This window comes from Pristiophorus japonicus, chromosome 5 (genome assembly GCF_044704955.1).
Source record: "Pristiophorus japonicus isolate sPriJap1 chromosome 5, sPriJap1.hap1, whole genome shotgun sequence".
In the NCBI taxonomy this organism is placed as follows: Eukaryota; Metazoa; Chordata; class Chondrichthyes; family Pristiophoridae; genus Pristiophorus; species Pristiophorus japonicus.
Genome location: NC_091981.1, coordinates 224,971,863 through 224,995,672, shown reverse-complemented (window position 1 = coordinate 224,995,672; position 23,810 = coordinate 224,971,863).

Here is a 23,810-nt window from a genome sequence, read left to right as displayed (position 1 = left end):
AATAAACGCCATCGCCTCGGCGCGAATTCAACAGTGGGCACTCATGCTGGCGTCCTACGACTATACCATAAGGCACAGACCAGGCACAGACAATTGTGCCGACGTGCTCAGCAGGCTACCCCTGGCGACCATGGAAGGGTCTGACGAACAGGACTGTGAGATAGTCATGGCAATCAATGCCTTTGAGTCCACAGGTTCGCCCATGACGGCTCGCCAAATCAGAGCCTGGAAGGCCAGCGACCCCATGTTATCCTTAGTAAAAAGATGTGTCCTAACCGGTGACTGGGCAGAGGCTCGCGATGCCTGCCCCGAGGAATTAAAACCCTTTCACAGGCGCGTGCATGAGCTATCACTACAAGCAGACTGCCTGATGTGCGGCAGGCGAGTAGTCATGCCTCTACGAGACAGAGAGGCATTTGTCCGGGAGCTCCACCGCGAGCACCCGGGGATCATTCTCATGAAGGCCATAGCCAGATCCCACGTCTGGTGGCCTGGTATTGACGTGAACTTGGAGCTCTGCGTCCGAAGGTGCACCATTTGTGCCCAACTCAGCAATGCCCCCAGGGAGGCTCCACTGAGACCCTCGCCCTGGCCTACCAAACCGTGGTCGCGGGTGCACATAGCCTATGCGGGCCCATTCATGGGCAAAATGTTCCTCGTAGTTGTAGATGTTTTTTCAAAGTGGATCGAATGCACCATTTTAAACTCGAGCACAACCCCCACCACTGTGGAGAGCCTCGCAACCATGTTTGCAACGCACGGAATCCCTGACATATTGGTCAGTGACAATGGTCCGTGCTTCACCAGCGCAGAATTCCAAGACTTTATAATTGACCACGGCATAAATCACGTCAAGACGGCACCATTCAAGCCGGCCTTCAACGGCCAGGCGGAGAGAGCAATGCAAATCATTAAACAATGCATGCTTAAAATCCAAGGTCCCACGCTGCAGGGTCGCCTGTCGCGACTGCTGCTGGCAAACAGATCTCGTCTGCACTCACTGACTGGGATCCCCCCGCGCAACTGTTGATGAAAAGGACTTTAAAAACAAGGCTCTCATTAATCCTCCCAGACATGCACAAAATCGTTGAGACAAAGCGCTGTAAGCTGACTGAGTACCATGACAGAAATTCGAGGGGGAGATGGAATGAGATAGGGGGACAAAGTGTTTGTACTAAACTATGGTAGGGGTCCCAAATGGCTTGCAGGGACAGTAACAGGCAAGGAAGGAAACAGGCTACTGGTAATACAAATGGACAATGGCAAAACCTGCCGGAGGCATGTAGACCAAGTCAAAAGCAGATTTACCAACAACACTGCGGAACCAGAGGCAGACTACAATGTGGAACTCGCACTACACCTCGTGGACAGACAGAGGGAACAACCTGAGGAAAGGGCAATCCCAACAGACAGCCCAGGCGAGTCAACAACAATCACACCAATCGAAACAGACAGCCCAGGCGAGATACCAGCAACCACACCCAAAGAAAAACAGACACCAAGGGAAACAACTGAACCACAACTCAGACGCTCCACGCGAGAGCGTAGACCACCTGAGAGACTGAACCTATAAAGACAATAAGACCTTGGGGGAGGGTGATGGCATGTATCTTACATTATTATATACAACTGTACCCCAACATGCTATACATGACTTTAATAAGATATGACCTGTAACCACCAGCATACCTTATCACCAGGGGTGCACTTGCAAGAGACATGTATATAAGGACAGGTCTCAGGCAAGTGCAGCATTCCAGAGCTGTGAAATAAAGGTGCAGGTCCAGAGTGACCTTGACTTCACTACATGCCTCGTGTGAATCTGTACTGAGGGGACAGGACTTTACACCTTCTTTAGCTATCACCGTGCCCTCGATCCAGTTGGGACCATGTCCATAGTTTAGTACATACACAGGGTAATTCAGATCAATTTCCTGTGACACAGTGGCGCGACCATCGTTTACATTTTGTTGCTGCCGCCTGCTCTCTACCTGAACATGCAGGTTGGGGTGAACCATCGAGAGTCTGGTTTTAAGTGTCCTTTTCATGAGTAGCTCAGCCGAGGGCACCCCTGTGAGCAAGTGGGGTTTTGTGCGGTAGCTGAGCAGTACTCGGGACAGGCGGGTTTGGAGTGAGCCTTCTGTGACTCGTTTAAGGCTCTGTTTCATTGTTTGTACTGCCCGCTCTGCCTGCCCATTGGAGGCTGGTTTAAATGGGGCCGAGATGACATGTTTGATCCCATTGCGGGTCATGAATTCTTTAAATTCGGCACTGGTGAAACATGGCCCGTTGTCACTGACCAGTATGTCAGGCAGGCTGTGGGTGGGAAACATGGCCCTCAGGCTTTCAATGGTGGCAGTGGCGGTGCTTCCCGACATTATTTCACATTCAATCTGTTAGCGTGAATGTTTTCTCAGAAGAATCACTCAACACTCAGAGTCAGTTCCAACGCCAATGCGGCCTTTATTAACGCCAGCGGGGAGGAAGTCTCAGGGCTGGATCCAGGCTTCTCTCCGCAGAACAAAGGGTTTCATGGATTTTTATATGTTTCACAACAGTTTACTACAGTTACTCAGCCCATTACGGCTGGACACAATCCAATCATAATGATTATAGATTACATATAGGTTCCTTTAACCCAATAGAATTCCCCTGATACCTCAGGAACTGCATGTTCGGTTTTTGTCAGCTCGGGCTGATTCGTGTTCGGTTTTTGTCAGCTCGGGCAGATTAATGACCTTGTTATGTGAGACAGGTTCTCTCCTTATCTCTCTCTTCCTCGGGAAATCACTGGTTCATTATGCTTATCTTGTATCCCAGGCATTCCTGGTAGTGGGCCTCACAGGGTCATTGCTCGGTCATTGCTCGGTCAGTCCCAGTTCATTACTTGACTAACGGGGTTCCCTTCATGCTTGGGCAGCCATTTTATATGTGGCCGCTTTAAACTTATATGAGTTTAGATATATTCAACAGATGCCTAATGCCTAGTGTTTTATATATTCAGCAGGTGCCTAATTCCTACAACAATTCCCTCCTTTCAGTAAAGGGATTAGTCCTTGTCCCCTTTTAACGACCGCCCTACCTTTATTAGATTTTGTGCACGGCCCGGTACTCCCTGCCTCAACGTGCTGGCCAGTCACGCGGTTTCAGGAGTCCCGGTTGCTTAAATCAAATTGACAAAGGCCAAATCCTCTTGCCACTTTATTAGACAGGCTTGTTTAGTATTTGGGGACCGGTCATGGGTCCCTCTTCGTTGTGCGTGGTGCCTGTATGCCTGGCAGGCCATTATGTCCCATGTTATCGCTAAGATCAATTGTATCCTGACCAGTATGTGTGAAATTATTCAAATCCAAGGATGGATGTTCACATTTATTCCCCAGTCCCAGACCTTTCTCCACCAACTCTGACTTTGTAAGTCTACATCGATATCTTCTTCCAGTACTTTGATTTTAGTTTGCAGTTGATGGTAGAGCTTTACGGATTGACCCACTCTGAGCCTCAACTCTCGTAATACTTCGGTTAGATGTGGGATAGGGACCTGATCTGGCTCATCATAATCCTGTAAATGATCATGGAGCTGATCGGTTACCTCAATAACTTCGGACTTCCGGTGCCTAACCTGGGTGATATGCGTTTGCCTGATCGTGACAGGTCGTAGTGGCGTAAAGCAAAAGTTTGGCTGTGGTATAGGGCACTGCAGGTCATTATACTGGTATGAACGCTCTGTGGTAGAGACGCAGTATCTTCCCTTCCCTCCGTAGCCTGCCCTCGCAAAGTGCCTGTGTGCGGGCACTATTTCTAGTACACACCCGTCGGTTCGGTTAAACCCGCAGTCGTCTAGCTCACCTCGGCCTACCGTGTGAGGGCATACTGTGATCTCCCTCCTTTGCTTGCATTCTGTTAGGGAAATCCCGGTAAGTATGTTGTTTCGACGAACGGCGGAGGTGGTGGTCAGATAATAACGCATGGAGACATTTTCCCGTATTACTCCGATATTCTCTAGTTGGTATAGGGGGAACGGCCCTGAGTCCGGCGTGGCTATAGGGATCATCAGGACTATCCCTATCCCAGTATTCCTACCCATCTGGCAATCTGGAATTGCTGGGTATACTCGGGTCAGTCCCTTCAGAGTACAATTATCCAGTGTCCCCCTCTGGTTAGCCAACTGAGCCAGATGTGAACTGTCTATCCAATCGGGTACTTCCCCACGTTGGATCTGGTCGAGATTGTGGCGGATCTGTCCCACCATCCACAGACCATAAGCGTGACAGAGTTGCCCCTGTCTTTGCTTTCCTGTATCTTCTTTTTCTCTATCAATGAGGTGATTGATGGTTTTGGTGTGAGCTTCCAGGACTGAGATGCCATCCAACTGGATTTCGGCACCCTCCTTTCCTAGGTTGGCTTGGTCTTCCTGGTTTTACTTCACCCTCTCTAATAACCCCTTCATCACTCCTCTAAGATGTTCCACCCTCTCATTTAACCCTTGTATATCTATCGAGTTTACTACGGAGGTCCCTGTATTGAAAACGGTGGCAATATCATTAACTACTTCCCTCTTTATCCTGGGGGCTGACCCCTGTCCCCGGAATCTACTGGCACCCATTGCATCGGCAGCCTGCTGCATTACAACTTTACTTAATACATTGTACATCTTCCTTGACTGTTCTATACAGTATTCCGGCATCTGGATGCCTGAAATATTGATCAGGACAGGCACAATTTCATGTTTAACATTATCATACAATAATTCCCCTTCGTTGTACATTACAATCCCATTTTCTGGTCCCTTAGTAGTTATGGGACAAGGCAGTTCCTCGGGCAATGTAGTGGTTCTTATGGGGCGCGGTGTCGGAGGGGGTGAGAAGCATGCATACAATGATATTGCAGCCGCCCCCACCTCCTCGTAGTACCCACACAGCCCCACTCCCTTCTTGCGGATGACCGATTGCTGGGATTGTCCCGGAGGTGCACAAATTATGCCGAAAGTACATTCATCAGGCCCTTTGACATCCCTCCGTTTAATGCAGCTGCTCCTTATACCCGTGGAGCACTGTACACATACTCTTATTCTTATTAGGATTCTTATTAGGATTCACTTGTAACCATGCATTAAAATAAGTCCTGTCCTTTCTCCAGTCCTTGGCTGCTAGGATGCACACTCCATCCGTTAAATTAAACAAGACTCCATAATTCATGTAGTTGTTTATTTCCTGAGTGCGCTGCAATCCGTCGGTGTCGTCCAGGGTACGTGCCTGTCGCAGGGCTATCCATATTACGAGGAGTGCCGTTCGTATTCCCATTCTGGTAGGTATTATCTGTAATTTTAAACAGACGGCCTGGTCGTCACCAGGGGTTAGATTTTGCTCTACGAGTATCCCTGTCACCCTGCAAAATCAGAAGCACAAGGTTATAATCGAACCATTTCGAGTTGAATCTGTGGGGCGTGCGACCGTGTCTTTACCCACTTAAATATTACCCAAACTCCTATGACCAAGGCCAAAGCTATTCCTCCGAACATCGTTGTCTGCTTTACCATTCGGTTGGGTTTGTGGACTACACCTACCCACCGTGGGGTACATTGGCTCTATTGCCATAGGTGATGGTGCTATGGCTGCGCATTGCACTATCCGTCTAGTCCCGTTATCTCTTCCAGCCTGTTTATCTTAGCTTTTAACTCTTCAATTTGTTTTGTTTGAGTATCTATTTCTTTATTGTATCAGGCAAGTATTATTACATAAGCTAGTTCTGTTTTTATTTTTGTTTCCTCTGTTAGGTGAGTCTTTTTTTTCTATTAAGAAATCCAAATTAATAATGTTCAGTATAAAATGGCTGTCAATGGAAAGGGTTAACTCCTTTCCAGGTTTGTAAGAAGACCTGATGTCATTACGTGACTTCACGTACTCAGCTGAAAAAAAAGTCTTTCTGCCTTCAAAACTGGCTTAGAAATTAGGAATCCGTTAAACAGCATAAATCATTAGAGTAAACTCCAATGTTTTCTTAACTTCTAATTCAAGTACTTGCCAAAGAATTTTTTTTTTAATTGATTTAAAACGAGACCACGCATACAATAGCAATTTTGTTTACTGAAATTCAATTTTGTTTTTTTTAAATTTCTCTCTTTCTCCTCGTTATCTTCAAAACCCTCCTGCTTGTTTAGACTGTTCGGGACTTTTCTTGATAAACACTGTCCATTTTGGAAATCTTTTCAAACTGTATTGAAACTTTCTCATAATTTAAAATCATTATCAATGTTGAGTGTGTTTTTAACTCTTCCAAATTTTTTTTTTCTTTTTCTAATTAAACCAATATCTTTTTTTTCCACAGCAAACATCAACTAGTATTTAGTAAGTTATGTCTTTTTTTTTCCATCACAAACACATTTTTTTTTCAGCACTTATTTAGTCCGTTACATCTTTTTTTTTCTTTCTTCAAATTAGGTTTTGTATTTTACACGGAGGGCCCATAACTCCATAAAGCTGCTAATTTAAAATCATTTGTTTACTTTCAAAGTGGCGTCTTTATCTTTTTCTTTTCTCCATAACTGGAATGGAGTCCAGCTTTGAGGGTTTGAGGGCTGCTTTTCGTTATTTTTCAAAAGTCCCTTTTACACCTTCGCAGATAGCTCGCCACTCGCCCAGGAGTTTGACCTGATCAGATTTAATTTAATAATTTTTTTTTTTGAATCTACCTCAGTATTTTCTGTGCCTTCTCTGAATATCTCAAAATCCCAATTCAAACTTTGTAATTTCAATCTTTATTTAAAACCTTTTTTTTTGTTTTGAGCTAGAAGCTTTCTTAAAAGGCATTCTTTATCTCATTCCGAGACTAAATTTATGTCTTTCAATCCAATGTAATCAATCATTGCACGTTTTCTTTCGACAAGTAAATTCTTTTTTTTTAACCACCGGGACCATGTGTTTATTATGTTTTACTCAACAAACCTATCCTTTGTACATTTCCTAGCTCCGTAACTTATCATCCGAATAAATCCACACCTGCGTTTCTAACTTAAAATGTCTTAAAACTTCCCACATACAGGACAACACTACAAAGGGTTAAAAAAAGACTTTCACTCTGTTTCTAAAATAAACAGACACTTGCATTCCTCTTCCAACCAGGCTTTCGGAACATGAAAACAGAAAAAATTCATTCCGCAGTCAAAAATCACACAGGCACTTCTCATTTAAAACAGACGTTCACAAAAGTCTCTCTTCTTTCCTATTGTTTTGGCCGGCTCTATTCCTCTTCCATACTTCACTTAAGACAATCACCGTCAGTTTTTTTTATTGATTAACTTCCTATGTTAATTTACATGGGCTCGCAGTATCAAGACCACAGCCTTTTTTTTTTTCTTTTTGACTTTCCGTTCCTTCTCCCACCATTCCCGTTGGGCTGCTGGCAGGTCCTGAGTATCCCACCCTGCTCTAATCATTTTCTCGATTCGTTTCTTTTGCTTTTCTGCGGGTAATGGACCCTTCTGATCCCCACTCGAGTTTACTTGCTTTCATGGCCATTCCTGGCTAGGACGAGAACCGTTAGGAATCTACTCACAGAGGTTTGCCTTTTACCTCACACAACTTGTAGTAGACCTTCTCTGGGCTGCTGTCAGGTCACAAGTCTGCTGTTACACAAACTTATACAATTCTTAAAACGCGTTTAAGCAATTCCCGCAGCGCTCTATGTATCCTTAACGACTACCTACCACCGCTCTGCCCGTTGGTCCGACCCTGTTCACAGGTTTGGATTCCGTTAGCCACTGTACACCGCTTGGTTCTCTCTGGGGTATATTTCAAATCACACTACTGGGTCCAGAAAATGTCTCTCGGTATCACGATCCCACGGTCTAAGTGTGTTCCCTACGCCTACTTGGTTCCTGGCCGTCACGTGGGACAAAAGTCCTCTTAATTCAGGCTCAGGCTAGGCGTTTGAGATATTAGACCGTCTCCTCGTGTCGATCAACCTTCCGCACCCTTTATAATTAAAAATCGTTTTTTATACTCACCCGGGTTTTTCCAAGGGCATCCAGCGACCCCGAAATCCTGTTCGTGACGCCACTGTTAGCGTGAATGTTTTCTCAGAAGAATCACTCAACACTCAGAGTCAGTTCCAACGCCAATGCGGCCTTTATTAACGCCAGCGGGGAGGAAGTCTCAGGACTGGATCCAGGCTTCTCTCCGCAGAACAAAGGGTTTCATGGATTTTTATATGTTTCACAACAGTTTACTTCAGTTACTCAGCCCATTACAGCTGGACACAATCCAATCATAACGATTATAGATTACATATAGGTTCCTTTAACCCAATAGAATTCCCCTGATACCTCAGGAACTGCATGTTCGGTTTTTGTCAGCTCGGGCTGATTAGTGTTCGGTTTTTGTCAGCTCGGGCAGATTAATGACCTTGTTATGTGAGACAGGTTCTCTCCTTATCTCTCTCTTCCTCGGGAAATCACTGGTTCATTATGCTTATCTTGTATCCCAGGCATTCCTGTAGTGGGCCTCACAGGGTCATTGCTCGGTCATTGCTCGGTCAGTCCCAGTTCATTACTTGACTAACGGGGTTCCCATCATGCTTGGGCAGCCATTTTATATGTGGCCGCTTTAAACTTATATGAATTTAGATATATTCAACAGGTGCCTAATGCCTAGTGTTTTATATATTCAGCAGGTGCCTAATTCCTACAACAAATCCATTTTGAAAAAGCATCCACCACCACCAGGAACATTTTACCGAGAAACGGTCCCACATAGTCGACATGGATCCTCGACCATGGTCTGGAGGGCCAGGACCACAAACTTAGTAGTGCCTCTCTGGGTGCGTTGCTCAACTGAGCACACACGCTGTATTGCCATACACAGGACTCTAAGTCAGAGTCGATACCGGGAAACCACACATGGGATCTTGCTATCGCTTTCATCATTACTATACCCAGGTGTGTGCTGTGGAGATCCGAGATGAACGTCTCCCTGTCCTTTTTGGGTAGCACTACACGGTTACCTCACAACAGGCAGTCTGTCTGAATGGACAGCTCGTCCTTTCGCCGCTGGAACGGCTTGATTAGCTCTTGCATTTCAACGGGGATGCTGGCTCAGCTCCCATGCAGTACACAGTTTTTTACTAGGGACAGCAGAGGATCTTGGCTGGTCCTAGTCCTAATCTGGCAGGCCGTGACAGATGATTTATCATTTTCAAACGCTTCCATGACCATCAACAAGTCTGCGGGCTGCGCCACCATCAACAAGTTTGCAGGCTGCACCATTTCCACCCTCGTTGGGCAATGGTAGCCAACTGAGAGCATCCGTACAGTTCTCGGTGCCTGGCCTGTGGCGGATGGTATAGTTATACGCTGAAAGCGTGAGTGCCCACCTTTGTCTGTGGGCTGAGGCATTAGTATTTATCCCCTTGTTTTCAGCGAACAGGGATATGATGGACTTGTGATCCGTTTCCAGCTCAAATTTGAGGCATTTTCTTTACCCCAAACACACACGCTAATGCCTCTTTCTCAATCATGCTGGAGGCTGTCTCGGCGTTAGACAAGCTCCTGGAGGCATAGGCGACAGGTTGCAACTTCCCCGCAACGTTAGCTTGTTGTAATACACAACTCCATACGACGATGCACCACATGCTAGCACAAGTCTTTTACACGGGTTATACAATACAAGCAGCTTGTTGGAGCATAAAATGTTGCTGGCTTTCTCAAAAGCAATTACTTGGTTTTTTCCCCATATCCAGTTCTCACCTTTATGCAATAACACATGTAGGGGCTCTAAGAGGGTGCTCAATCCCGGTAGGAAGTTACCAAAATAGTTGAGGAGTCCCAGGAATGACTGTAGCTCCGTGACATTCTGTGGCCTGGGCACGTTCCTGATAGCCTCTGTGTTGGTGTCTGTGGGCCGAATGCCGTCCGCCGCAATCTTTCGCCCCAAAATCTCCACTTCAATTGCCATGAAGATGCATTTTGACCTCTTCAGCCGCAACCCTATGCGATCCAGTCGCTGTAGGATCTCCTCCATGTTTTGTAGGTGCTCGACTGTGTCTCGACTCGTGACCAATACGTCGTCCTGAAAAACCACCGTGCGTGGTACCGATTTGAGTAGGCTCTCCATGTTCCTCTGGAAGATCGCTGCAGCCGACCGAATTCCAAACGGGCATCTGTTGTAGAGGAACAGTCCCTTGTGCGTGTTGATGCAGGTGAGGCCCTTCGAAGACTCCTCCAGCTCCTGCGTCATGTAGGCCGAAGTCAGGTCGAGCTTGGTGAACGTTTTGCTTCCTGCCAGCTTCGCAAATAGGTCGTCTGCCTTAGGTAGCGGGTATTGGTCCTGTAGCGAGAAACGGTTAATAGTTACTTTATAATCGCCGCAAATGCTGACCGTGCCATCACTTTTGAGTACTGGAACTATTGGGCTGGCCCACTCGCTGAATTCCACTGGGGAGATGATACCCTCGCGTTGCAGCCTGTCCAGCTCGATTTCCACTCTCACCCTCATCATGTGAGGTACCGCTCGCGCCTTGTGGTGAATGGGTCATGCCTCTGGGATCAAGTGGATCTGCACCTTCGCCCCGGAAAAGTTTCCAATGCCTGGCTCAAAAAGGGAAGGAAATTTGTTGAGAACCCGGGTACATGAGGCCACATCGACATGTGATAATGCTCGGATGTCATCCCAGTTCTAGCGGATTTTGCCCAGCCAGCTCCTTTCAAGCAGTGTGGGGCCATCGCCCGGGACAATCCAGAGTGGCAGTTCATGCACCGTGCCCTCGTAGGTGACCTTGACCATGGTGCTGCCCAGGATAGTGATGAGCTCTTTGGTATACGTTCTCAGTTTTGTGTGGATGGGGCTCAGGGCTGGTCTGAGTGCCTTGTTACACCACAATCTCTCAAACATCTTTTTACTCATGATGGATTGGCTAGCGCCAGTGTCCAGTTCCATGGCTACGGGTAAGCCATTCAATTTTAAATTCAGCATTATAGGTGGACATTTCGTCGAAAGCACCTGGACCAAACGAGGCTACGTTTCACAGACTGCCTTGAACAACCCACCGCAGACCACAACACACACCCAAAGGATCAACGACACCACCCTGGACCAGGAAATCGAATCCATCACGCCCAACAGCCCAGCAAGGCCAGGCTCTCCCAGCAGCCCTGCAGGGCCAACAACACGCCAGCCCTGCGAGGGCACTGCCAACACACCAGAACAGACATTTGTACCAAGGCGGTCCACCGGGGAAAGAAATGCTCCCGACTGCCTCACCTTGTAAATAGTTTTCACTTTGACTTTGTGGGGGAGTGATGTTGTGTATCTGTAAAGCATGCACTCCCATGTCCGTCAGCATCTGTCTCCTCTCTCTGAGGCTCAAAATTGCTTTGATCCACCATGGGCCAATCTTCCTCTGCCACGTGGTGGTTAGCAGGTTTTGCAGAGCTTGCAGCTCATTTGCAAGCTCATTTGAGGTGCCCCATTGTTCCACAGCTGTTGCAAACATATCCTTTGAAGCGGCATGAATAGGCTGAATGGAAGCCTCCACAACGCCAACAAGGTGTGAATTGCCTTTGTTGCAGACTATGAGTCATCTGGATCACCTGAGGCCTGCTGGCAGTTGCAGAGTCGTGGTTTCTGCACTGTGCATTTCTGCTCGCAAACACAGTTCCAGTTAATTTATGAACATTGCTAGCACTTGTGTGCGGAGAGTTTTGTTTGGTGTTATCACTGGTGGACATAAACGCCTTGTGCTATCGTAATGGCTTTACTGAGGGTCGGTGTCTCTACAGTCAAAAGTTTTCGTAGGATGGTCTCGTGGCCAATGCCCAGTACAAAAAAGGCTCTGAGCATTTGCTCCAGGTAGCCATCAAACTCACATTGTCCTGCAAGTCGCCTTAGCTCGGCACTTCCTGACCTTCAGATCGTTGGCACGTGCAGAACCGATACATCGCCATCAGCATGCTCTCCCTCGGGTTAAGGTGCTCCCTAACCAGTGTACGCAGCTCCTCATATGACTTATCTGTGGGTTTCACCAGAGCCAGAAGATTCTTCATGAGGCTGTAGGTCGGTGCCCCGCAAACCGTGAGGAGGACCGCTCTCCTTTTTGCAGCGCTTCCTTCTCCGTCCAGCTCGTTGGCTACAACGTACTTATCTAGCCGTTCGACATAGGCTTCCCAGTCTTCACCCTCCGAGAACTTCTCCAGGATGCCCACAGTTTGCTGCATCTTTGCGTTGGATTCGTATACTTGTCGCCAGTTATTGTGTTCCTAACACAGATGAGGTTGCACACAGGGAGGTTAAAGTAACAGTCTTTATTAAGACACTCCAGAGTGAGGAACAGGCCTTTGGGGCCAGCTTATATACAGTGCTCCCAAGGGATGCTGGGATCCCTTTGGACTTCAGGGGATGCGCTCCCTGGTGGCAGAACATGGGAGTGCATGCTTTACAGATACACAACACAGATAATGTCCAACAAATCCTTGGGGAGCCGATGCTTACAAGGTTTAGATAAAGTTAGATGCTGCAAAGGACCAAGACCAAAGAAGCAGACTGCAATAAACATGGGAAATAAACGTCACAAAATGAGATCAGTAAACAAGTCACACTAGTTGATCTATTGAAGCACATATATTTTTGGAAATGCCAAAAAAAGGACAGATCCACCTGAACTTTCCCCTCATCATGAGACATTGACTCAGAATCATGCATCCATCATCATCCTTGGGGTCCTGATGCATTAAAAGTTGGAATTAATTAAAATGATAGGAGAACAAAAATAGGAAACACCTGGTTTGGGTGACCCCTGGACAACAGTTTGTCAGATATAGATAAGGAAAACACTATTACATTATCAGATTACCTCCTTTAGGTATCACAAGTGCTCGCTAGTAATAAATAGTAAGGGAAAACAACTAATTACATTTATTTTACAGTAATTATACAACTTGAAAAACATTATCCAATCCCACACATGGCCACTGGATAACATTCTGAATAGAGGGAAGGAACAGACCAAGGGTAGCTGATAGGCACTAGAATTTCCAGCAGTATAGAGCTAGTGGGCACCACCTAGCCCTTTGCAAGCTCCAGCAGTGTCAGTGCTGGAGTGGACCAACCAGCACAATTCCAGCGAAATTGCCATGGATTTTCAGCCCCCAAGGTGCTAAAAGACAGTTTTTAAAATATCCATGGTTCAATGGCTTAGCTGGTTAAGACAAGAAATAGCTGAGTCACACAAACCTATGCTTGTCCTCAAATTTGTGAGTTACCTGATCTCAATGTTATGTTGATGTTGGCATTCTACAATCGGTCTCAGCATCCCTGGATTGGGGCTGAGATGGGAAATTGGCCAACGTCCATTCACAAAAGCTTCTTTCATCATAACCTCAACGTCTTCATTTTCCTGCAGCACTTCTGGGCTCCTCATCCATTTCAGAATGAGTAAGTCCCAAATTCTGACTAAAACCTAAAGCAACTCATCTACCATCTCCCATGCTTCTCTACACCAAAGTAAGCACAAAAATATTAGCTACAAAGAGTTTAATGGCCAGTTTTTTAATCTGTCCCTTAGAAATGTGTTCTGATGTCTGTGAGTAGCAAACAGGAGCCATGGGCCAGTTATCTCTGGCAGTGCCAGGTGAGCTCTAAAACTCACGCAATTATTTTCTGCACAAAGGGAAACACAAATTTTTGTTTTAAAGACTGGATTTTTGATGTCTGGTTTATAAATTCTAGAAACTTTCAGACAGCACACTCAAAAGGTGGACTGCTTACTTTAAAACTGGACAAAGGCAACTCTGGGAAGATTTTTGGAGAACCTTGCTCATGACATAAAATTGTTTGGGCAGCAGATGTAATGACAAATCGGCTGTTTAAAAATTAATTCTTGGGATATGGCCGTCACGAGCAAGGCTAGCATTTATTGTCCATCTCTAGTTGCTCTTGAGAAGATTATGGTGAGCCACTTTCTTAAACTGTGGTGTAGGTGCTCCCACAATGCTGTTAGGTATGGAGTTCCAGCATATTGATCCAGCAAGGATGAAGGAACAGCGATATATTTCCAAGTCAGGATGTTGTGTGACTTGGAGGGGAACTTGGGGGTAATGGTGTTCCCATGCTTTTGCAGTCCTTGTCCGTCAGGTGGTTTGAGAGATGCTGCGGAAGAAGCCTTGGTGAGTTGCTGCAGTGCATCCTGTAGATACAGGGGCAGCGTCGAATATCCGGAGTTTCGGAATCCGGAATGTTCCGGAATGCGGACTCCGGACTGATCGGTGGCTGGGTTGACCGGAATCCGTAAAATATTCTGGAATCCGGACCGCCGGCTCTGCCGACCTTGGGGCCGCCCTGTTTCCTGACCTTGGGGCCTCCTCTCCGGCTCGCCCTAATACCTCCTCCTCGGTAGGGCCAGCTGACCCGAACAGCTCCTTGGCAGGGACTCCCCTACCCCCTTTCTGACATTTCGAAATCCGGAAATACCCGAACCTGGGCTTGGGTGTTTCCAGATTCGTGATGTCAGAAAGATGATTGAATGTACGAAAAAGCCCGGAATCCGGAACAGCCTCGGTCCCGAGGGTTCCAGATTCTCGACGCTGCACCTGTAGTACACGCTGAAACCACGTTGTTATGTCTTTAGATGCTCTGATAATGACTCCACGAGGCAATGTGTTGTACTTGAACTGTCGTGACCTTAGTCCTTTATTGATAACTCCAGAGTGAGGATCACCCCTGGTGGCCTGCCTTTTATTCTAGGCCTGACACATCTGTTCAGGTAACTACAAGTCTCCCACTGCGGTGCCCTCTGGTGGCACACCTTGTAATAGTACAAACAGTAACCATGTAGGATACATGACACCACTCTTCCCCCAAGCCTTTAGTGCAAATCGCCTCGGCATTGAATGTGCTCTGGGCTTCGCTCTATCTGGTTGACCCTTGGCGGGTCGTTTCCATCCTGGGTGAGTGGGTGGTGTTTCGTTAGCAGTAGAGTGCTGGTGGTTTCTGTTTATGGGTCCATGACCACTCCATTCTCTCCCGCCCACCACCCGCCCCCCCCCCACCCCCCCCACCACCGCCCACATACTACAGGTGGTACCATTGGCTCATTTCATTCATATACATTCAAGTCCAAAAATAAAATTGCATTTGCAGTGTTGCATTCGTGGTGCATGTTTGGAAAATTATTGGAGTCAGTGCTGGGGTCAGCGCCGGTGCATGAGGACAAACTAGTGCCAGGACTGCTGGATGGTGTCCAGGTAGTCTGGTGGTGGTGCAGTGCCCTGTGCTGGTAGTGGGAACCCGGTTGGCTCAAGTTGCCTGCTCTCGGGGCCTTTGCCGTTGCTTCTAGCGTCGGGCAGGTTCACAGCTGCCTGTGACCTCCCTGTCCTTTCCTTGCGCCCCGGATCGCTGCTGCTCCCTGAGGAGCAGTCGTCTATCAGTGCACAGGGAACTGCTGACTCGCTTGCCTGGGCGTTATTTGGTTTGGGGTCCTGGCTGGTCCCTGTCCCATTTGGGAGAATCGTTGCGGGTGACCCTTCGTTCCCGGGTGTAGCCTTGGTGGTGATAGGGTCTGGGGGCTGCCTCTTAGCACAGTTTGCTCTTTCAGGCTCATGGCGGTTAGTGTCATCAGGTGCCTGAGTAGTGGAGCCGATCAGGGGCAGGGTATCGATACTGGTGCCATTGCCCTCCTGAGATCACTTGCTCTGCAGCTTGTATGTATTGGCTGCTTGTGGCCACACTCCCTGGTGCATAAGTCTGGTCCCAGGGACGAAGGTTACTACATTGGGTAGCTCGCTGGACCTGTGTGCTCCCGATGGGTGTCTGCCCGCTGCATTGACTGAATGCAGTTGAAATCCTACATCGCACAACGTTTCTTTACTCATTGTAAATAACCTGTAGCTCCGATCGCAATCGCGCGACTTTTCTTTGCTTATTGCATGTACACAACTCTGATCATCAATTGCACATTTTACATCTAACTCAGTTGCTCTTACATTGATTGAGAATGTGAAACTGTCCCTTTAAGTGTTGTGGGTTGCAGGCCTCCTTTAAAAGAGCCTTGCTATCTTTACCCCAATCCACTTCTCCGTTTGGTGCTCCATCAGCGCTGCACCTCGTGGTCTGGCTGCCGCCATCTTTTTCTTCAGCGCATCACCTCGTGGTTTGGGTGCCATCTTTGCTCCATCCACGATGTCAACTGTGGTGATCCTCTTCTCCCCGGGTTCTGCCACCAAAGCTGGGAAGTTGCCTTTGGATCCGATTTTCTTCCTCCGGAGTCCTGCCACTGGAGCCTGGAAGGTGCGTTCGGGTCGTCTCAGCTGGATCATCTCCACGCAGTCGTGCTGAGCGGTCTGTGCCTCGGGTGCTGTGCTGGTCTGTTCTCTGGTGCCGGGTCCACCCTCAGGTGAGGGCTTGCTTTGCCTCTGAGTGCGGAGGACGTTAATCGCTGGAGGGAGGAAATCTTCCCAACTCGAATGGATCTTCTCTATCCACTTACTTCTGAGTAGCGTTGGTCCATCACCTGCAACAATCCACAGAGGTAACTTGTGCACCGTGCCATCATGGAGTACCTTTACATCCGCACTACCAATGACTGGGATAAGTTCATTGGTGTAGGTGAGCAGCTTTGCCAGAACCGGGACCAACTTGGGTCATTCAGTTTGATTGTCCCATACCCTCTCAAAGGCTTCTTGATTCATTACTGACTGGCTCACCCCTGTGTCCACTTCCGTGAAGACTGAAACGCCATTTATCTCGACTTCCATCCCCAACGGGGAACACTCAGTGGTGCAGGTAAACATGCCATACACCTCATTGTGGGGCTGAGCTGCCTCTCTGACTATCATTTCATAATGGAGGAAGTAGATGTATAAGTTGGTGGATGGGTTACCGATCAAGCAGACTGCTTTGTCCTGAATAGTGTTGAACTTCTTGAGTGTAGTTGCAGCTGCACCCATTTAGGCAAGTATTCCATCACACTTCTGACTTGCAGATGATGAAAACGCTTTGGGGGGTCATGAGGTAAGCCACTCACCACAGAATACCCAGCTTCTGACCTGCTGAAGTAGCCACAGTATTTATGTGGCTGGTCCAGTTGAGTTTCTGGTCAATGGTGCCCGCCAGGATGTTGATAGTGGGGGATTCGGCGATGATAATGCTGATGATACAAAGATGGGTGGGAAAGCAAATTGTGAGGAGGACACAAAAATCTGCAAAGGAATATAGACAGGCTAAGTGAGTGGGCAAAAATTTGGCAGATGGAGTATAATATGGGAAAATGTGAGGTTATCCACTTTGGCAGAAAAAATAGAAAAGCAAATTATTATTTAAATTATGAAAAATTGCAAAGTGCTGCAGTAAAGAGGGAGCTGGGGGTCCTTGTGCATGAGACACAAAAGGTTAGTATGCAGGTACAGCAAGTAATCAGGAAGGCGAATGAAATGTTGGCCTTTATCGCAGGGGGATGGAGTATAAAAGCAGAGAAGTCTTGCTACAACTGTACAGGGCATTGGTGAGACCACACCTGTAGTACTGCATACAGTTTTGGTCTCCATATTTAAGGAAGGATATACTTGCATTGGAGGCTGTTCAGAGAAGGTTCACTAGGTTGATTCCGGAGATAAGGGGGTTGACTTATAAAGATAGGTTGAGTAGGTTGGGCCTGTACGAATTGGAGTTCAGAAGGATGAGAGGTGATCTTATCGAAACATATGAGATAATGAAGGGGCTCGACAAGTTGGATGCAGAGAGGATATTTCCACTCATGGGGGAAACTAGAACTAGGGGACATAGTCTCAGAATAAGGGGCCGCCCATTTAAAACTGAGATGAGGAAGAATTTATTCTCTTAGAGGGGTGTAAATCTATGGAATTTTCTGCCCCAGAGAGCTGAGTTAAACTAATTTGGCAGGGGGGTGGGAACCTATGCAGGGAGATAGAGGGAAGTAGGATGGCGGCAGAAGCAAAAGATAGAAAGAAGAAAAGTAAATTGGAGGGCAGAGAAACCCAAGGCTAAAAGCAAAAAGGGCCACATTACAGCAAAATTCTAAAGGGGCAAAGTGTGTTAAAAAGACAAGCCTGAAGGCTCTGTGCCTCAATGCAAGGAGTATTCGGAATAAGGTGGACGAATTAACTGCGCAGATAGCAGTTAATGGGTATGATGTAATTGGCATTGCGGAGACATGGCTCCAGGATGACCAAGGCTGGAAACTCAACATCCAGGGGTATTCAATATTTAGGAAGGATAGACACAAAGGAAAAGGAGGTGAGCTAGCATTGCTGGTAAAAGAGGAGGATTTCCTGGAGTGTATTAAGGATGGTTTTCTAGACCAATATGTCGAGGAACCAACTCGGGAGCTGGCCATCCTAGTCTGGGCAATGTGTAATGAGAAAAGACTAATTAGCAATCTTGTTGTGCGAGGCCCCTTGGGGAAGAGTGACCATAACATGGTAGAATTCTTTATTAAGATGGAGAGTGACACAGTTAATTCAGAAACTAGGGTCCTGAACTTAAGGAAAGGTAACTTGGATGGTTTGAGGCGTGAATTGACCAGAATAGACTGGTAAATGATACTTAAAGGGTTGACGGTGGATAGGCAATGGCAAACATTTAAATATCACATGAATGAACTTCAACAATTGTACATCCCTCTCTGGAGTAAAAATAAAACGGGGAAGGTGGCTCAACAGTGGCTAACAAGGGAAATTAAGGATAGTGTTAAATCCAAGGAAGAGGCATATAAATTGGCCAGAAAAAGCAGCAAACCTGAGGACTGGGAGAAATTTAGAATTCAGCAGAGGAGGACAAAGGGTTTAATTAAGAAGGGGAAAATAGATTACGAGAAGAAGCTTGCCGGGAAGATAAAAACTGACTGCATAGGCTTCTATAGATATGTGAAGAGAAAAAGATTAGTGAAGACAAACGTAGGTCTTTTGCAGTCGGATTCAGGTGAATTTACAATGGGGAACAAAGAAATGGCAGACCAATTGAACAAATACTTTGGTTCTGTCTTCACGAAGGAAGTCACAAATAACCTTCCGGAAGTACTAGGGGACTGAGGGTCTAGTGAGAAGGAGGAACTGAAGGATATCCTTATTAGGCTGGAAATTGAGTTTGACAAATTGATGGGATTGAAGGCCGATAAAATCCAGGGACCTGATAGTCTGCATCCCAGAGTACTTAAGGAAGTGGCCCTAGAAATAGTGGATGCATTGGTGATCATTTTCCAACAGTCTATCGACTCTGGATCAGTTCCTATGGACTGGAGGGTAGCTAACCACACCACTTTTTAAAAAGGGAGGGAGAGAGAAAACGGGTAATTATAGACTGGTTAGCCTGACATCACTGGTGGGGAAAATGTTGAAATCAATTATTAAGGATGAAATAGCAGCACATTTAGAAAGCAGTGACAGGATCGGTCCAAGTCAGCATGGATTTATGAAGGGGAAACCATGCTTGACAAATCTTCTGGAATTTTTTGAGGATGCAACTAGTAGAGTGGACAAGGGAGAACCAGTGGATGTGATGTATTTGGACTTTCAAAAGGCTTTTGACAAGGTCCCACACAAGAGATTGGTGTGCAAAATCAAAGCACATGGTATTAGGGGTAATATACTGATGTGGATAGAGAACTGGTTGGCAGACAGGAAGCAGAGAGTCGGGATAAACGGGTCCTTTTCAGAATGGCAGGCAGTGACTAGTGGGGTGCCGCAGGGCTCGGTGCTGGGACCCCAGCTCTTTACAATATACATCAATGATTTGGATGAAGGAATTGAGTGTAATATCTGCAAGTTTGCAGATGACACTAAGCTGGGTGGCGGTGTGAGCTGTGAGGGGGACACTTGGAGGCTGCAGGGTGACTTGGACAGGTTAGGTGAGTGGGCAAATGCATGGCAGATGCAGTATAATGTGGATAAATGTGAGGTTATCCACTTAGGGGGCAAAAACATACAGACAAAATATTATCTGAATGGCGGCAGATTAGGAAAAGGGGAGGTGCAACGAGATCTGTGTGTCATGGTTCATCAGTCATTGAAAGTTGGCATACAGATACAGCAGGCGGTGAAGAAGGCAAATATTCATAGCGAGGGGATTTGTGTATAGAAGCAGGGAGATCTTACTGCAGTTGTACAGGGCCTTGGTGAGGCCTCACCTTCAGTTTTGGTCTCTTAATCTGAAGAAGGACGTTCTTGCTATTGAGGGAGTGCAGCGAAGGTTCACCAGACTGATTCCCGGGATGGCTGAACTGACATATGAGGAGAGACTGGATCGACTGGGCCTGTAGTCACTGGAGTTTAGAAGGATGAGAGGGGATCTCATAGAAATATATAAAATTCTGACGGGACTGGACAGGTTAGATGCGGATTGAATGTTCCTGATGTTTTTTGGGAAGTCTAGAACCAGGGGACACACTCTTCGGATAAGGGGTAGGCCATTTAGGACTGAGATGAGGAGAAACTTCTTCACTCAGAGAGTTGTTAACCTGTGGAATTCCCTGCCGCAGAGAGTTGTTGATGCCAGTTTATTGGATATATTCAAGAGGGAGTTATATATGGCCCTAACGGCTAAAGGGATCAAGGGGTATGGAGAGAAAGCAGGAAAAGGGTACTGAGGGAATGATCAGCCATGATATTATTGAATGGTGGTGCAGGCTCGAAGGGCCGAATGGCCTACTCCTGCACCTATTTTCTATATTTCTATGTTGTTTCTATGAGGAGGAATTTCTTCTCTCAGAGAGTTGTAAATCTGTGGAATTCTCTGCCCCAGAGAGCTGTGGAGGCTGGGTCATTGGATATATTTAAGGTAGAGATAGACAGATTTTTGAGCGATAAGAGAATAAAGGATTATGAGGAGCGGACAGGGAAGTGGAGCTGAGTCTATGATCAGATCAACCATGATCTTTTTAAATGGCGGAGCAAGCTCGGGGGCCAAATGATCTACATCTGCTCCTATTTTTTATGTTCTTATGTTCTTATGTTGAATGTCATGGGGTGGTAATTGCACTCTGTCTTGTTGGAGATGGTCATTGCCTGGCACTTGTGTGGCACGAATATGACTTGCCACTTCTTAGCCCAAGCCTGAGGGCTCAATTTTGCCCAAAGCCATTTTTTGGCGTATTGCCAGAGTTACTCCCGTTTTTCTAGGCCACAACTACTCCAAAAATAAATGTACCACGTTTCCCCGCTCTATTTTTTTAGATTGGTGCTGCACAGCCTGTCCTGTAGCCTTGGGGGGTGGAGTCAAATGTCTGCGCCGAAAAAAGTGACGTTGCCCCTTCTGCTCATGTGCAGCACAGCTCCTGGTCTGGAATCGGCCATTTATAAAGAGCCAGTTGTGTGTGAGATCTTTAATTCTGATTTGAAAAATTGGAGCTGCAATACAGGATGCAACACAGCGCAAGGACCAAGAATTTCTTACAGGATGAAGTGGAGGCACTAGTTACTATGATTGAGGCCAGATGGCACGAGCTGGACATCAGCAGAGGTCACATAAAAGTTCCACCCAAAGAAATGAAGAAACGCTGGAACCAACTTACAGAAGATTACTGTACGATGGTGACCACCCCGAGGTCTGGAGGCCAGTACAAAAAGAAGCGGCAGGACCTTGGTCAAGTCGTCAGTGTAAGTAATATTTTCATTTATTCAATGGAATTGCAATTGTAAATGTGACCAGCTGTATATGTCCCATCCAGCTGAAAGACACCCTCCCTAAAAAGTTATATTTTCATCTTTGCAGAGGAAAGTGGCACATAAGAAATGAGAAAGAACTTGAATAGGACGAGGCCCGGAAAATCTGCACCCACTGAAACACTTGGGTCGCTGCTTTGATGGGTCCTGCCTGGAGAAAAGCAACAACCACCGTACAAGCTGGGCCCACACTCGAGGGAGAGGGTAAATCCTGTAAATTTCACAGTCCGGCTTTGCTAAATGTTAAGTACTGCGTGGGCTAGCCATGCTTCAGTTCATGGGGATGTCTCCTTCAGCTACGCTTCGGTAGATGCAATGTGGTATCATTCATCGTGGTCCATTCAAATCAGCCAATCCTGATGATGCAAAAGAAGATTCAGCTGAGGATGAGCCTGAAGAGGAGAATATCTTCCAATTCCACGTTCCAGACCAAGAGCAAGGGGTTGAGGGGCAGATGGAGGGGGAGTGGATGGATGAAGCTTTGGAGGAGGTACAGGTGACACACATTGAGGTGCTAAACCCTTTCCTGAATAGTAGTTTGAGTGCTGGTGGGACATTCCATGTTTTCCACTGTCCGAGGCTGCGGGTCCCAGTGGGATGTAGCATGGCACACCCAGGGTGAGGAGGGAAAGGAGAGCTGGACCGCACTCTCCGTAGGTGCAGGATCCAACAGATGTAGTTCACATGATGGCAATGAGTGCGGAGAGCATTGACCTTACCCGATCACTCCCGCCCACCATCAGTGGGCTGGGTGATGAGGTATCGGTTCTGTCGGGAGAAGTAACAACACTCACGAGAAATGGGAACGCTGTCTGGGAACTTGAGGGAGGGAATATCTCAGTCAGCAGAAACAATGTCGGTGCACATGAGGGAGGGAATATCGCAGGTAGCTGATACGCTGTCAGTGAACATGAGGGAGGGAATGTCGCAAGTAGCTGATGCGCTGTCAGTGAACATGAGGAAGGGAATGTTGCAGGTAGTTGACACATTTTTGCTCAACATGAGGGAGGGCATGTCACAGGTAGCTGAGACCCTGTCGACGAACATGAGGGAGGGAATGTTGGAGGTAGTTGAGACACTGTTAGGGCACATGAGGAAGGGAATATTGGAGTTAGCTGCTGCAATAAGGGAACACGCCCAGACCCCGCGCCCATTGACAGAATCAACTGCCACTCCCACTCCAATCCCCAGACCAGCCTCTGAAGAGGCTCAAGCCAGGCCTTCCACATTGCCGGCTGCTCTCCCGCACCCCACACCCCCAAATCAAGAAGTGCGCATTACTCGAGATGTTCAAAAAATAAGCTTGATACCAACCCGAGAAACGCTGCGTCACCGCCTGAGGGCAGGGTTGGTGGAGTCACCAAGACCAAGCGCAGCAGGCGGTCTTAGAATAAAGTGGAGGAGAGATGGATGCAGCCTGTCTTTGCTGCTGTTGTTGTTGATGTTGTTGTTACTGTTATAACTTCTGAAATTAAAAGATTTTTGTAAGTTATGTAAATTTACTAGTTAGTAAAAGTTAGTAAACGATCTTAAAGTTTTTAAGTGATCTTAGAGTTTATAAGTGATCTTAATTGAAAACTTTAAAGTTTGATACAAGAATTTGTTTATTTTAGTTAAGTACAAATAACTGTTTGTTAAACTTTTGAATAAAATATATTTTAAAATATAACTGAATTATTTACATTATTTGTTCCATTATTAACAACTTTTGGTACCCAAGAAGAATCATTTCCATTATTTGTTTGATTATTTACACAACTTTTTAAAATAAACAAGAATCATTTCCACCACTTGTTCCATTAACATATCACAACATTACGGAACAGGTCCAAACAGTAAACATGGTCCATGTGGAATAGTTGCCGCTGAGCCTTCAGGCAGCAAAGTGTTCACGGATGAGCTGCTGGCGCAAGGTTCGAGCAATCGTTAAAGGGGCACGATGGTCCACCCTCCTCCGCCGTCGTGCTCCGGGTTCAGGTAGTTGCATAGATTCCTCATCCTCGTCCTCATCTTCATCTGCATCTTCCTCATCATTGTCATCAGCCACTCTCACCTCAGGTGGGTCTTCTACTACCAGGTGCTGCTGCCTCATGATGGCTAAGTTAAGCAGCATGCAGCACACAACAGTAAACTGACCGACAATCTCAGGGGA